The following is a 6,341-nucleotide window of genomic DNA, read 5'->3' as shown; positions in this document are numbered from 1 at the left end:
CACCGACATACTATTATCGTTACTTGCTCATTACAAATTATCTTGCTACCAAACTACTCGCTACTTACAGTTTCAGCACTTGCAGACATTACCTTACTGGAAACTACTTATCATTTCCTTCTGCTCCTCATTGGGTTCGACACTCTTACTTATCGAAAAGAGCTATAGTTGATCCCCTATACTTGTGGGTCATCAAGGCTATTTTCTGGCGCCGTTGCCGGGGAGTGAAGCGCCTTTGGTAAGTGGAATTTGGTAAGGAAACATTTATATAGTGTGCTGAAATTTATTGTCACTTGTTACTATGGAAAACAATCCTTTGAGGGGTTTGTTCGGGGTATCTTCACCTCGTCCGGAACCACAATTAGTTACCCCTCAACCTACTGCACCTACTGAAAATATTGAATATGAAATTCCTTCGGGTATGATAGAACAACTGCTAGCTAATCCTTATGCAGAAGACGGAACTGAACATCCTGATATGCACTTTATATATGTGGAACAAATTTGTGGATTGTTTAAGCTTGCAGGTTTACCCAGAGATGAGGTGATGAAAAAGGTTTTCCCTTTATCTTTGAAGGGAAAAGCATTGGCATGGTATAGGCTATGCGATGATATCGGATCATGGAATTGGAATCGTTTGAAATTGGAGTTCCACCAAAAAGTTTATCCTATGCATCTAGTTCATCGTGATCGGAATTATATATATAATTTTTGGCCTCGTGAAGGATAAAGTATCGCTCTAGCTTGGGGGAGGCTTAATTCAATGTTATATTCATGCCCCAATCATGAGCTCTCAAGAGAAATTATTATCCAGAATTTTTATGCTCGGCTTTCTCATAATGATCAAACCATGCTTGATACTTCTTGTGTTGGCTCTTTTATGAAGAAGACTATTGAATTCCGGTGGGATCTTTTAGAATGAATTAAATGCAACTCTGAAGATTGGGAACTCGACGAAGGTAAAGAGTCAGGTATTAAGCTTAAGTATGATTGTGTTAAATCTTTTATGGATACCAATGCTTTTCAAAAATTTAGCACTAAATATGGACTTGACTCTGAGATAGTAGCCTCCTTTTGTGAATCATTTGCTACTCATGTTGAACGCCCTAAAGAGAAGTGGTTTAAATATCACCCACCTATTAAAGAAGAAATTAAAGAACCAGTATCAGTTAAATAAGAAACTATACTTTATAATGTTGATCCAGTTGTTCCTTCTGCTTATATTGAGAAACCACCTTTCCCTGTTAGGATAAAGGAACATGCTAAAGTTTCAACTGTGGTTAACAAAAGCTATATTAGAACACCTAAACCTGATGAACAAATTAAAGTAGAACCTAGCATTGATATGGTTAAAAATCTCTTGGAAGAAGATATTGATGGGCATGTTATTTACTTCTGTGAAGAAGCTGCTGGAATTGCTAAACCTGATAGAGAAGATAAACATAGACCCGTTGTTGGCATGCCTGTCATTTCAGTTAAAATAGGAGATGACTATTATCATGGTTTATGTGACATGGGTGCTAGTGTGAGTGTTATTCCTTACACTTTATGTCAACAAATTATGAAAGACATAGCACCTGCTGAGATAGAAGAAATAGATGTTACTATTAAACTTGCTAATGGAGACACCATATCACCAATTGGGATTGTTAGAGATGTTGAAGTCTTGTGTGGGAAAATAAAATACCTACTGATTTCCTTGTTCTTGGTTCCCCACAAGATGACTTTTGTCCCATTAACTTTGGTAGACCTTTCTTGAACACAGTTAATGCTAAGATAGATTGTAAGAAACAAACTATTGGTGTTAGCTTTGGTGATGAGTCTCATGAGTTTAATTTATCCAAGTTTAGTAGAAATCTTCATGAAAAATAATTGCCTAGTAAGGATGAGTTAATTGGTCTTGCTTCTATTGATGTTCCACCTACTGATCCTTTAGAACAATACTTGCTAGACCATGAAAATGATTTACATATGCACGAAAGAAATGAAATAGATAAGATCTTCTTTGAACAACGTCCTCTACTTAAACACAATTTGCCTATTGAAACTCTTGGAGGTCCTCCTCCACCTAAAGGTGATCCTGTGTTTGAATTAAATCAATTGCCAGACACTTTGAAATATGCTTATCTTGATGAAAAGAAGATATATCATGTTATTATCAGTGCTAACCTTTCAGAACATGAAGAAGAAAGATTATTAAAAGTTCTAAGGAAGCACCGGGCCGCTATAGGATATACTCTTGATGATTTAAAGGGCATTATTCCCACTCTATGTCAGCACAAAATTAATATGGAACCTGATGCTAAACCCGTTGTTGATCACCAACGTCGGTTAAATCCGAAGATGAAAGAGGTGGTAAGAACGGAAATATTAAAACTTCTGGAAGCAGGTATAATTTATCCTATAGTTGATAGTAGATGGGCAAGTCCTGTTCATTGTGTCCCTAAGAAAGGAGGTATTACCGTTGTTCCTAATGATAAGAATGAACTTATTCCACAAAGAATTGTTACAGGCTATAGAATGGTAATTGATTTTAGAAAATTAAACAAAGCAACTAGAAAAGATAATTACCCCTTGCCTTTTATTGATCAAATCCTTGAAAGATTATCTAAGCACACACACTTTTTCTTCCTTGATGGATATTCTGGCTTTTCACAAATACCTGTTTCTCAACCTGATCAAGAAAAGACCACTTTTACTTGTCCTTTTGGAACCTATGCTTATAGAGGTATGCCTTTTGGTTTATTAATGCACCTGCTACCTTTCAAAGATGTATGATGGCTATATTCTCTGACTTTTGTGAAAAGATTGTTGAGGTTTTTATGGATGACTTCTCTGTTTATGGGAAGTCTTTTGATGATTGTTTAAGCAATCTTGATCGAGTTTTGCAGAGATGTGAACAAACAAATCTTGTCTTGAATTGGGAGAAGTGCCACTTTATGGTTAATGAAGGCATTGTCTTGGGTCATAAAATTTCTGAAAGAGGTATTGAAGTGGACCAAGCTATGGTTGATGCAATTGAGAAAATGCCATGTCCTAAGGACATCAAAGGTATTCGTAGTTTCCTAGGTCATGTTGGTTTCTATAGGAGATTTATCAAAGACTTTTCTAAAATTTCTAGGCCTCTTACTAATCTTTTGCAAAAGGATATTCCTTTTGTTTTTTATGATGATTGTCTTGAAGCCTTTGAAACACTCAAGAAAGCCTTAATTTCTGCACCTATTGTTCAACCACTTGATTGGAACTTGCCTTTTGAAATTATGTGTGATGCTAGTGATTATGTTGTTGGTGTTGTTCTAGGACAAAGAGTTGATAAGAAATTGAATGTTATTCAGTATGCTAGTAAAACTCTAGACAGTGCTCAAAGAAATTGTGCTACTACTGAAAAAGAATTCTTAGCAGTGGTGTTTGCTTGTGATAAATTTAGACCTTATATTGTTGATTCCAAAGTAACTGTTCACACAGACCATGCTGTTATTAAATATCTTATGGAAACGAAAGATGCTAAACCTAGACTTATTCGTTGGGTTCTCTTGTTGCAAGAATTTGATTTACATAACATTCATAGAAAAGGAGCTGAGAACCCTGTAGCTGATAACTTGTCTAGGCTTGAAAATGTCCTTGATGACCCACTACCTATTGATGATAGTTTTCCTGATGAGCAGTTAGCTGCAATAAATGTTGCTAATGTTACTCCTTGGTATGCTGACTATGCTAATTACATTGTTGCTAAATATCTACCATCTAGCTTTACATACCAACAAAAGAAAAAAAATCTTCTATGATTTAAGACATTACTTTTGGGATGACCCACATCTTTATAAAGAAGGAGTAGATGGTATTATTAGACGTTGTGTACCTGAGCATGAACAGGGACAAATCCTACGGAAATGTCACTCCGAGGCTGATGGAGGGCATCATGATGGAGATAGAACTGCTCACAAGGTATTGCAATCTGGATTTTATTGGCCTACTCTCTTCAAGGATGCCCGTAAGTATGTCTCATCTTGTGATGAATGTCAAAGAATAGGTAATATCGGTAAGCGTCAAGAAATTCCTATGAATTATTCACTTGTTGTTGAACCATTTGATGTTTGGGGATTTGATTACATGGGACCTTTTCCTTCCTCTAACGGGCATACACATATTTTGGTTGTTGTTGATTATGTTACTAAATGGATAGAAGCTATTCCAACTAGTAGTGCTGATCACAACACCTCTATTAAAATGCTTAAGGAAGTTATTTTCCCAAGGTTTGGAGTCCCTAGATATTTAATGACTGATGGTGGTTCATACTTTAAATTTATTCATGGTGCTTTCCGTAAAATGCTTGCTAAGTATGATGTTAACCATAGAATTGCATCACCCTATCATCCTCGGTCTAGTGGTCAAGTTGAACTTAGCAATAAAGAAATAAAATTAATTTTGCAAAAGACTGTTAATAGGTCCAGGAAGAATTGTTCTAAGAAATTAGATGATCCACTTTGGGCTTATAGAACAGCATATAAAAATCCTATGGGTATGTCTCCTTATAAAATGGTTTATGGAAAAGCTTTTCATTTGCCTCTTGAGTTAGAACATAAAGCATATTGGGCGGTTAAAGAACTCAATTATGATTTCAAACTTGCTGGTAAAAAGATGTTATTTGATATAAGCTCATTAGATGAATGGAGAACCCAAGCTTATGAAAATGCAAAGTTATTCAAAGAAAAAGTTAAAAGATGGCATGACAAAAGAATCCAAAAGCGTGAGTTTAAAGTCGGAGAATATGTTCTTTTGTACAACTCTCGTTTTAGATTTTTTGCAGGGAAGCACCTCTCGAAATGGGAAGGCTCATATGTCATCAAGGAGGTTTACCGGTCTGGTGCCATCAAAATAAATAATTTTGAAGGTACTAACCCGAAGGTTGTCAATGGACAACGAATAAAGCATTGTATCTCAGGTACGCCTATTAATGTTGAAAGTAATATTATCCAAACTTTGACATCGGAAGAACACATAAAAGAGTCCTTCTGGAACACTCCAGAATCGTCAAAACAAGGAGGTACGTGATACGGTAAGTAAACGGACTCCGAAAAAACCGCAAAAATATTTTTTGTCAGTTTTGGAATATTATAGAATTTTGGAAATAAAGAAACTTCCAGGAAGTGTCCCCTCGTGGGCACAAGATACCAGTGCGCGCCAGGCTTGCCTGGCGCGCCCAGGTGGGTTGTGCCCACCTGGGACACCTTCCATACTCCATTTTTCTCCTGTATGCTTGTCCTCCAAGATAAAAAAATCTATATGTACATCCCGAACCTGTTAACCACCGATCGCGGAGAAAATCCTCTGTTCTCTTTTCTTGTTGTTTTCTGCGTAGTCCTGAAAATATGTCGTCCCAAGACTCCGACGGAGAGAGCTATGTCTCACATCTCGTTGTTGATCCCAAGACCTATGGGGACCTATCCCCTTGTGGTAGAACTACGGATGATGAGGAGGATACTCATTTGATGAGGGTTGATGATTCAAGCTCGGAGGAGGAGGATATTCCTCTACCTCAACCTGGGGATATGCACGTGGAGTTCAAGAAGTCCAGTCTCCCTAAGAGAGCTAACCGGTCTAATAACCGATATATTCCTCTTCGTTTTAGGCAGAAAGGCAAAAGGGATTTATGTGACAAGTCCTTGAAGCTGGAGTTGGAAGTCGATGATTTAAAAGAGGAAATTTCTCTCCTCAACTACAATATGAAAAAGTTGAAGGCGCAACTGTCGCCACCATCATCTTCTTCACCCCCAAAGGAGAACTGAGTATCGGGTATGGGCACTCCCCTTGGATTCCGCCAAGATTGGGGGAGGTGCCCCGGTATCGTATCATCCCACTATCCTTTTGCTTTTACTTATCTTAGTTCGATCTTTTTTGCTTTAGATGAAATAAATTCTAGTTCGATCCTTTCCTCTTTGAGAGTTTGCTTAGTGATCTATCATTGTAATCGTGTGCAAGTTATATAGTAAAGTTTAGTTTGAGTTTTTGCTTTCTTTACTTTCATGTTGCAAAGAAAAAAAAGAAATAAGAAAGAAAGAAAAAGAGAAAGGAAATAAGTAAAAGAAAGGAAATAAATCAACAAAATCATATACTAATCCTATGGTAGGTGATAGCACCACATAAAGAAAAGTATAAGTAGGAAATTTTATTAGAGATTGACAAACATGGCATTAGTCAGTGATGCAACTCATGAAAGAATTAATAAGGGAAGAGAAGATTCACATATAAATATACTATCCTAGAAATCTTTTGTGATTGTGAGCCCTCATCAAAATATTATATGCCAAAATTGTTGACATTGGACAAGGAAGAACACGCAA

This window comes from Triticum aestivum, chromosome 6D (genome assembly GCF_018294505.1).
Source record: "Triticum aestivum cultivar Chinese Spring chromosome 6D, IWGSC CS RefSeq v2.1, whole genome shotgun sequence".
Classification (NCBI taxonomy): Eukaryota; Viridiplantae; Streptophyta; class Magnoliopsida; order Poales; family Poaceae; genus Triticum; species Triticum aestivum.
Note: the sequence above shows the minus strand (reverse complement) of the source record.